Here is a 10,601-nt window from a genome sequence, read left to right as displayed (position 1 = left end):
TCCCCATACCTCTGTCAGATTGTTACACTGTAGGGGCTTGCGTGTTTCTGTGATGCTGGAAGCTATGCTACTGTATTGAAATGCCAGCAGGGTCACCCATGGTGAACAGATTTCCGCTGAGCTTCCAGACTAAGACAGACTAGGAAGAAGGACCTCGAGGTATACTTCTGAGAAGAATTAGCCAGTGAAAACTTTACAAATAGCAGCAGAGCATTGTTTGAAATAGTGCCAGAAAATAAGCCCCTCAGGTTGGAAGGCACTCAAAATATGACAGGGGAAGAGATGCCTCCTCAAAATAGAGCTGACCCTAACAATGTGAATAGAGTTGAGATTTCAGGACCTTCATTTGCTGATGTGGCACAACTAAATATGAGAAGAAACAGCTGCAAACATCCATTAATAATCAGAACCTAGAATGTATGAAGTATGAATCTAGGAAAATTGGAAATTATCAAAAATGAAATGAACACATAAACATCAATATCCTAGGCGTCAGTGAGCTGAAATGGACTGGTATTGGCCATTGTGGATCCTACAATCATATCGTCTACTGTGCTGAGAATGACAAATTCAAGAGGAATGACATTGCATTCATCATCAAAAAGAACATTTCAAGATCTATCCTGAAGTGCAATGCTGTCAGTGATAGGATAACATCCATATGCCTAAAAGGAAGATCAGTTAATATTACTATTATTCAAATTTATGCCCTAAACACTAATGCCAATGATGAGGAAATTGAAGATTTTTACCAACTTCTGCAGTCAGAAACTTATTAAACAGGCAAACAAGATGCACTGATAACTACTGGTGATTGGAATGCAAAAGTTGGAAATGAAGAAGGATTCAATAGATGGAAAATATGGCCTTGGTGATAGAAATGATGCCAGAAATGATAGAATTTTGCAATACCAAAGACTTCTTCATGGCAAATACCTTTTTCAACCACAGAAATGGCAACTATACTTGTGGACCCTGCCAGACGGTACACAGAGAAATCAAATCAACTACATCTGTGGAATAGACCACCAATTGCGCATATACAAGTTCAAGTTGAAGCTGAAGAAAATTGGAACAAGTCCACAGGAGCCAAAGTACGGCCCTGAGTATATCCCACCTGGATTTAGGGACCATCTCAAGCATAGATTTGACACATTGAACACTAATGACTGAAGATCAGAAAAGTTGTGGAATGACATCAAGGATATCATAGTTGAAGAAAGCAAGAGGTCATTAAAGAGACAGGAAAGAAGGAAAAGACCAAATGGATGTCAGAAGAGACTCTGAAACTTGCTCTTGAAAGTCAAAAAGCTAAAGCAAAAGGAAAAAATGATGAAGTAAAAGAGCTGAAGAGAAGAATTCAAAGGGTGGATCGAGAAGACAAAGAATTATAATGGCATTTGCATAGACCTGGAGTTAGAAAACCAAAAGGGAAGAACATGCTTGGCATGAAGAAAAAATTCAAGCCTCGAGTTGCAATAGTGAAAGATTTTACAGGAAAAATATTAAACAACGCAGGAAGCATCAAAAGAAAATGGAAGGAATACACAGAGTCACTATACCAAAAAGAATTGGTCAACGTTCAATCATTTCAGGAGGTAGCATATGATCAGGAACCGATGGTACTGACCGAAGAGGTGCAAGCTGCCCTGAAGACGTTGGCGAAAAACAAGGCTCTAGAAATTGACGGAATACCAATTAAGATGTTTCAACAAATGGATGCTGTGCTGGACACGCTCACTCATCTATGTCAAGAAATTTGGAAGACAGCTACCTGGCCAACTGGCTGGAAGAGATTCATATTGATGCCTATTCCAAAGAAAGGTGATCCAATTGAATGCAAAAACTGCCAAACAATATTATTAATATCACATGCAAGTAGAATTTTGCTGAAGATAATTCAAAAGTGGTTGCAGCAATATATCAACAGGGAACTGCCAGAAATTCAAGCCAGATTCAGAAGAGGATGTGGGACCAGGAATACCATTACTAGTGCCAGATAGATTCTGGCTGAAAGCAGAGAATACCAGAAAGATGTTTACCTGTGTTTTATCGACTACGCAAAGGCATTTGACTGTGTGGATCATAAAAAAATTATGGATAACATTGCAAAGGATGGGAACTCCTGAACACTTAATTGTGCTCATGGGGAACCTGTACATAGATCAAGAGGCAATCTTTCAAACAAAGCAAGGGGATACTGTGTGGCTTAAAAGTCAAGAAAGGTGTGTGTCAGGGTTCTATAGTTTCACCATACTTATTCAACCTGTATACTGAGCAAATAGTCCCAGAAGCTGGACTATATGAAGAAGAAAGGGGCATCAGGATTGGTGGAAGACTCATTAACAACCTGTGTTATGCAGATGACACACCCTTGCTTGATGAAAGTGAGGAGGACTTGAAGTACTTACTGATGAAGATCAAAGACCACAGCCTTCAGTATGGATTACACCTCGATGTAAAGAAAACAAAAATCCTCACAACTGGACCAATAAGCAACATCAAGATAAAGGGAGAAAAGACAGAAGTTGTTAAGGATTTCCTTTTACTTGGATTCACAATCAACACCCATGGAAGCAGAAGTCAAGGAATCAAAAGACACATTGTATTGGGCAAACCTGCTACAAAAGGTGTCTTTAAAGTGTTAAAAAGCAAAGATGTCACCTTGAAGAATAAGGTGCTCCTGACCCAAGCCATAGTGTTTTCAATTATCTTATATGCATGCAAAACCTGGATAATGAACAAAGAAGACCAAAGAAGAATTGATGTCTTTGAATTATGGTGTTGATGAAGAATATTGAATATACCACAGACTGCCAGAAGAAAGAACAAATCTGTCTTGGAAAAAGCACAACCAGAATGTTCCTTAGAAGCAAGGATGGCAAGACTATGTCTCACATACTTTGGACATGTTATCTTGAGGGACCAGTCCCTCGAGAAGGATGTCATGCTTGGTAAAATAGAGTTTCAGTGAAAAAGAGGAAGAACCTCAAGGAGATAGATTGACACCGTGGCTGGTACAATGGGCTCAAGCATTACATGGACTGTGAGGAAGGCGCAGGATTGGGCACTGTTTCATTCTGTTGTACATAGGGTCTTTATGATTTGGAACCAACTCGAAGACACCTAACAACAACAACTGCAGCAAGTGAGAGGAAAAAAAGGAGTGAGAACAATATGAAAGTCACTGTCTCTTGTAACCTAATCAAAGAAGTGACTTCTCATCACCTTTTTGATATTGTGTTCATTGGAAGCAAGTCAAGACCTCCAGCCCACTTTCAAGGGGAGGCACTTATGCAAAAATGTGAATACCAGGAGGTGGAGCTTACTGGGAGCCATGTCAGAAGTGAGCACAAACTCTTTCAATGCAGTTGGATAGACTCGACCTGAGACGTTATGGTTCAAGAGAGAGGGATGTAGATGAACCAAGTCTCATTACAGGCTGATGATATACTCTTTCCAGGTTGAACAGTTTCCTGTTAGGACACGGGTTTAATACACCTCATGTAAAATCACAAGTCCCAAAGCAGAATGATTACAGGTAGTTTTATATGATATTATTAATTTAAGATATGTCATAAATGTTCTTTGCAGAGCGTTGTGACTATTTTCCTCCTTCAACAAGGAAGGTGCTGACTATAGACCCCTGTGGGCTGCTACTTCCTAACAGTGCCCTTAGGCCACCCCAAGGCCCCCACTGCGATTCCAGCACCGTGCAGCTGTAATAGCTGCCTCTCCTCAGCCATGATGGCCGCCATGATGACTGGGTTCCCCAACGGGTGCACCAGAACTACAACCAGCAGGTGTGCCAGAACTGTAGCCAGGACTTGGAGGCCATCAAGAATTGCCAGGTCAACCCAGAGCTCTCTGTCTCCTACTTCTATTTGTCCAAGTCTTACTATTTTGATTGCAATGATGTAGCTTTGAAGAACTTTGCCAAATATTTTTTTCACCAATTTTATGAGGAGAGGGAACATGCTGAGAAACTGATGAAGCTGCAGAACCAAGGAGGAGGCAGAATCTTGCTTCATCATGTCAAGAAACCAGACTATGATGACTGGGAGAGTGGGTCGAATGCAATGAAGTGTGCACTACACTTGGAAAAAAGCGTGAATCAGTCACTACTGGAAATGCACAAACTAGCCACTGACAAAAAAGACACCCATTTGTGAGACTTTATTGAGGCTCATTACATGGATGAGTAGGTAAAATCTATTAAAGACTTGTGTGACTATGTAACCAACTTGTGCAAGATGGGGCCTGGAGTCTAGCCTGGCAGAATATCTCTTTGACAACTGGGAGGAAATGATGAAGAAAGCTAATTTAGGCTGGCTTCCCTTTGGGTTTTGGGTTTCCCCATAGCCATAGGAATGACTTCTGTGGTTAGCAAAGCAGTGCCTGTGTGTTGGGTTTACCTTTTCTAGAAGCTGTACCAAAACTCCACTTAAGTCCTTTCATTTGTGCCATTTCTTCAAATTAAGTAATTTAGCAGCTCCTCTCTCCTTTTTTTTTTTCTCTCCCTGTAAAAAGAAAAAAAAAGAAAAGGCAAGAAAACAAAACTAAAAAACCTCGCAAGTCTTTAGTCCCCATTCTACATCCTCCTCACCTCAAGGAATATATGAAGGTCTATACATTTTATACCTTTATATTTAATATTATTTAAGCAGGCCTTTGAACTGACTCAGTCATGGCTGACCAAGTAAAACCAGAACAGACCTGAATTTTTACAATTTGAGCTATCTCGAACAGTAACCAGAATGGAAAAATTGCAAGTCAAAACCCTGGAATGGGAGGCTCCAAAGGGGTGCAGTGAGCCCTTTTAGAAGCCTGATGTGTGAAATTGGATTACTGGGAGGACTCTGCAGAGCAACACACATTCAAAGTGGCAAGGTTGGTCAACATCTTTGCACAAGATACTGTTTCCAATTCTGCTAAAATCCGAGGGGGGAGACATTTGGGTGCTATGCAATGCATACACTGACCTTGTTTTCTAAGACAGAGATTAAGTTTCTGTCAGGACTTTGACCCATATTTTTTCCTGTTCCAATTACCATTCCAATTCACCCAAATTCTAAAAATTCGAGTCTGTTTCAGTTTCACTTCCTTGGCCTTGAGTGAACTGTGAAGTACCAGTTCAAAGCCCTGTGTTTAAGCTCTTCAAACTGAGAAATCTTTTGATAGTTATACTGAATCAGATGTTTTATGTTCTTTAAAAATGCCGCAGAATTTTTCTTGTCTTTGTTTTTTTCTACAGAAATTTAATAAATATTTAGCCTTAAGAAAATTGGTTGCATTTCACGTATCTAAGTTTGACGGACTATTTCATAACCTCAACGTGTGTTTTGGGAAGGAGAAACAGAATTAATGGGAGATATGACAGTATCTCCAGACAAAACTTAGCATCTTGGTGTGTTTAAGATGAATCACACGCTTTTCTGTTTGAGGTTGGTTTGATGCCTTGACTCCTGTTACACAATCATAGACTGATGAAAAGTCCAGAATCACTTTGACGGACTATTTCATAACCTCAATGTGTGTTTTGGGAAGGAGAAACAGAGTTAATGGGAGATGTGACAGTATCTCCAGACAAAACTTAGCATCTTGATGTATTTAAGATGAATCACATGCTTTTCTGTTTGAGGTTGGTTTGATGCCTTGACTCCTGTCACACAATCATAGACTGATGAAAAGGCCAGAATCACTGTACTTACTTGTCACTTCAGGATGAATTAGCCTAAAAGCACCAAAACTGGAATCCAAACTTGAAAGCCAGTTGCTGTAAATTGCACATTGGTATGGAATTTAGATAATGTGGAGCAAGCAGCTGTGGGTTGTAAGGTAATGGAGTCTAAGCGGTCTACACTAACACCATGCAAGCAAGGCACATTTTGAAAAGTAAAGCTTTCTCCTTGATGTCTCTTACTGAATCCCGCTCAAAGGAATTCTAATTGCAAGATGACAAAATTCTTTAAGACAGAAGCACTTCACTAATCATGCCTCATTTTCTCAAGGAGAGACAGAGTAGCAAATGAAGAAAGCTGAATTTTCCTAAAACTAAAGAAAGATAGCTGCTGTCAGGTTGACTCCAACTTGTGGTGCCTCTATATCTACGTCTATGACAATGAAACTTTGCCTAGCCTATTTTTCTCCACAGATACTCTTCTCTGTTATTAGAAGAATGTTGATGGTGAGTTATCTTTTTACTAGTGCTGCTAGGTTTCAGCTTTGTTATAGTCATTTTCTTAACTAGTTTGCCTTAAGGCTGAGGGTAAACATGATAAGAAAATGTTCCATCATTTTGGTGTAGACTGTGCCCTTAGAACAGAGGTAACTAGTTTCAGGTGGGGGATAGGGGCGTTAATGATCTTATTTGCATTAGAACTGTGCTGTAATTAACTGGGCCACCTAGGCTAAAGATCTAAGAAGGTCTGTCTGAGTAGCTAACGTACCAGGATTCATGAGAAGACTTATCGTTAGGTAAAAGACCAACTCTATAGATGGAATCATAAACATAAGGTTCAAATGGCAAAATGACACTAAACAGAATCTATCAAGATTTCTAATTTAAGGCATGATTACTACAAGCGAAGCTGGTAGGAGTGCTTAGCTTTCCTGAATTAAGGAATGGAAAAGTAGAGAGTTAAGAAATACAAGCTTATTAAAAATTACCGTTGTCGATAAGTAGTTCTAGCTTTCTAGTATATGCAAGTAAGTTCCTACTGTCATTAATCAAAAATGGTCATAATCCAAATTACAAAAATAAAATGGCACCTTCTTTCTAGAGGGTAATGGCCCTCCTGAAGGTTTAGCTATGCTAGTATTTATTGAACAAACGGAAGAGGTAACAGGAATTTCAACTCTTGAAATAGTTCAGAAGATGGTTAAAGGGGCGCATAAGATAAAATCTTGACTCATTTTTCTTTTTTACAACCTCATTCCTCAAAGAGTAGGTGAAGCAACACAATCTACCTCCTTTGATTTAGATATAATAAGCATTTTTAGTGATAAGAACCATGGAAGAATATAGCAGTAGAGAAGGAAGAGATTACTAAATGTTACCATAAAGATATCTTCATAGACTCATTTGTAAAATGGGAACAAAAACTATTCTGCTTCTATGCTGGAGATTTTGTGAAGGTCAAATAACCTACAGGATAGCAGAAAACTGGAAGTTTTAAAGCCTTATATAACTATAAGATGGCAATAGTAGTATGCCAGATTTGGGGAAAGGACATTTCACATGTTGTTGTTGGGTGCCATCAAGTTGGTTCCAACTCATAGCAACCATATGTACAATGGAATGAAACAGTGCCCGGTCCTGCACCATCCTCACAATTATTATGCTTGAGCCCATTCTTGCAGCCACTGTGTCAATCCACATTTCACAGTCGGATGTTGTTGTTGTTGTTGTTAGTTGCGCTTGAGTCAGTCTTGACTCATAGCCACCCTATACACAACAGAACGAAACACTGCCCCATCCTGAGCCATTCTCACAATTGTTGTTGTGCTTGAGCTCATTGCTGCAGTCACTGTATCAATCCACCTCGTTGAGGGTCTTCCTCTTTTCCGCTGACCCTGTACTTTGCCAAGCATGACGTCCTTCTCCAGGGACTGATCCCTCCTGACAACATGTCCAAAATATGTAAGATGCAGTCTCGCCATCGTTCCTGCTAAGGAGCATTCTGGTTGTACTTCTTCTAAGACAGATTTGTTCATTCTTTTGGCAGTCCATGGTATATTCAATATTCTTCGCTAACACCACAATTCAAAGGTGTCAATTTTTTAGGTCTTCCTTATTCATTGTCCAGCTCTCACATGCTTATGATGGGACTGAAAATACCATGGCTTGGGTCAGGCACACCGTAGTCTTCAAGGTGACATCTTTGCTTTTCAACACTTTAAAGAGGTCCTTTGCAGCAGGTTTACCCAATGCAATGTGTCTTTTGATTTCTTAAATGCTGCTTCCATGGCTGTTGATTGTGGATCCAAGTAAAATGAAATCCTTGACAACTTCAATCATTTCTCCGTTTATCATGATGTTGCTCATTGGTCCAGTTGTGAGGATTTTTGTTTTCTTTATGTTGAGGTGCAATCCATACTGAAGGCTGTGGTCTTTGATCTTCATTAGTAAGTGCTTCAAGTCCTTTTCACTTTCAGCAAGCAAAGCTGCGTCATCTGCATAACACAGGTTGTTAATGAGTCTTCCTCCAATCCTGATGCCCCATTCTTCTTCATATAGTCCAGCTTCTCAGATTATTTGCTCAGCATACAGATTGAATAGGTATAGTGAAAGAAAACAACCCTGAGGCACACCTTTCCTGACTTTAAACCAATCAGTATCCCCTTGTTCTGTCTGAACAACTGCCTCTTGATCTATGTAAAGGTTCCTCATGAGTACAATTAAGTGTTCTGGAATTCCCATTCTTCGCAATGTTATCCATAATTTGTTATGATCCACACAGTCGAATGCCTTTGCATAGTTAATAAAACACGGGTAAACATCCTTCTGGTATTCTCTGCTTTCAGCCAGGATCTATCTGACATCAGCAATGATATCCCTGGTTCCACGTCCTCTTCTGAAACCGGCCTGAATTTCTGGCAGTTCCCTGTCGATGTACTGCTGCAGCCATTTCTGAATGATCTTCAGCGAAATTTTGCTTGCATGTGATATTAATGATATTCTATAATTTCTACATTAAGTTGGATTACCTTTCTTGGGAATAGGCATTCAGTTGGACCACTTTTCTTGGGAATAGGCATAAATATGGATCTCTTCCAGTCAGTTGGCCAGGAAGCTGTCTTCCATATTTCCTGACATAGACGAGTGAGCACCTCCAGCACTGCATCTGTTTGTTGAAACATCTCAATTGATATTCCATCAATTCTTGGAGTCTTGTTTTTTGCCAATAACTTCAAAGCAGCTTGGACTTCTTCCTTCAGTACCATTGGTTCCTGATCTTATGCCACCTCTCGAAATGGTTGAACATCGACTAATTCTTTTTGGTATAATGACTCTGTGAATTCCTTCCATCTTCTTTTGATGCTTCCTGTGTCGTTTAATATTTTTCCCATAGAATCCTTCACTTATTGCAACTCAAGGCTTGAATTTTTTCTTCAGTTCTTTCAGCTTGAGAAATGCCGAGTGTATTCTTCCCTTTTGGTTTTCCATCTCCAGCTCTTTGCATACGTCAGTATAATACTTTATCTTCTTGAGCCACTCTTTGAAATCTTCCATTCAGTTCTTTTACTTCATCAATTCTTCCTTTTGCTTTAGCTGCTCGATGTTCAAGAGCAAGTTTCAGAGTCTCCTCTGACATCCACCTTGGTCTTTTCTTTCTTTCCTGTCTTTTCAGTGACCTCTTGATTTCTTCATGGATGATGTCCTTGATGTCATTCCACAACTCATCTGATCTTCGGTCACTAGTGTTCAATGCATCAAATCACCAAGGCCATATTTTCCAACTACTGATGCTTTTTTTTGTTCCCAACTTTCACATCCCAATCACCAGTATATTTTCATTGCATCTTGATTGCATGTTCGATCAATTTCAGACTGCAGCAGCTGATAAAAATCTTCTATTTCTTCATCTTTGCCCCTAGTGGTTGGTGCATAAATTTGAATAATAGTCGTATTAACTGGTCTTCCTTGTAGGTGTATGGATATTATCCTATCACTGACAGCATTGTACTTCATCTTCCAGCAGTACATCAGGCAATGTTCCGCTGCTATTCATAAGGTTTTCACTGGCTAATACTTTTCAGAAGTAGACTGCCGGGTCCTCCTTCCTAGTCTGTCTTAGTCTGGAAGCTCAGCTGAAACCTGTCCTTCATGGGTGACCCTGCTGGTATCTGAATACTGGCATAGCTTCCAGCAGCACAGCAACACGGAAGTCCCCACAGTATGACAAACTGACAGACACATGGGAGATAGTTGAATAAGTAACAGTTATAAACGAATAAAGAAAAGGTTCTAAAGAAATACAAATCAAGCAGGTGGAGGCTGCTCAGAAATAATAAGCGGTACTTTAAAAAATGTATTCAATTAAAATAAAAGAAAAAGAAAAAAGTCCTTAATTATATCACTTGGAAATAATCACTTTGAACAATTTATAGAGATATTTTATATATAATTTTTGTTTTTGTTTTTTAAAACGTATCATTTTCTAAAACTTCCCTGTAATTTTTTTTTTTTCACTTAACAATGTTATTTATTCTTAATGGATAAATAGAGTTTTCCCATGTTGACCTACTTATTTGTTCTTGCATCTGTTCGTTGGCCTAGTAATTATCTACTGAGCACCTAAAAACACCAAACCAAACCCACTGCCATCCATCCAGTCAATTCTGACTCATAGCAACCCTATAGGACAGACTAGAACTGCCCCATAGAGTTTCCAAGGCACGCCTGGTGGATTTGAATTGTTGGCCTTTTGGTTAGTGGCCATAGCTCTTCACCACTATTCCACCAGGGTTTCCACTGAGCACTTGCTCTATGCAAACTACTATGCTTGGTGCTGGAGAAGACAGTGGTGGTCAAGACAGAAAATAACAAAAATCACTCCATTAAACATTTAGTTCTAGTAGTCGTGAGTGCTAGGAAA

The sequence above is a fragment of the Loxodonta africana genome, chromosome 8, assembly GCF_030014295.1.
Source record: "Loxodonta africana isolate mLoxAfr1 chromosome 8, mLoxAfr1.hap2, whole genome shotgun sequence".
In the NCBI taxonomy this organism is placed as follows: Eukaryota; Metazoa; Chordata; class Mammalia; order Proboscidea; family Elephantidae; genus Loxodonta; species Loxodonta africana.
This window is presented reverse-complemented; position numbering follows the sequence as displayed.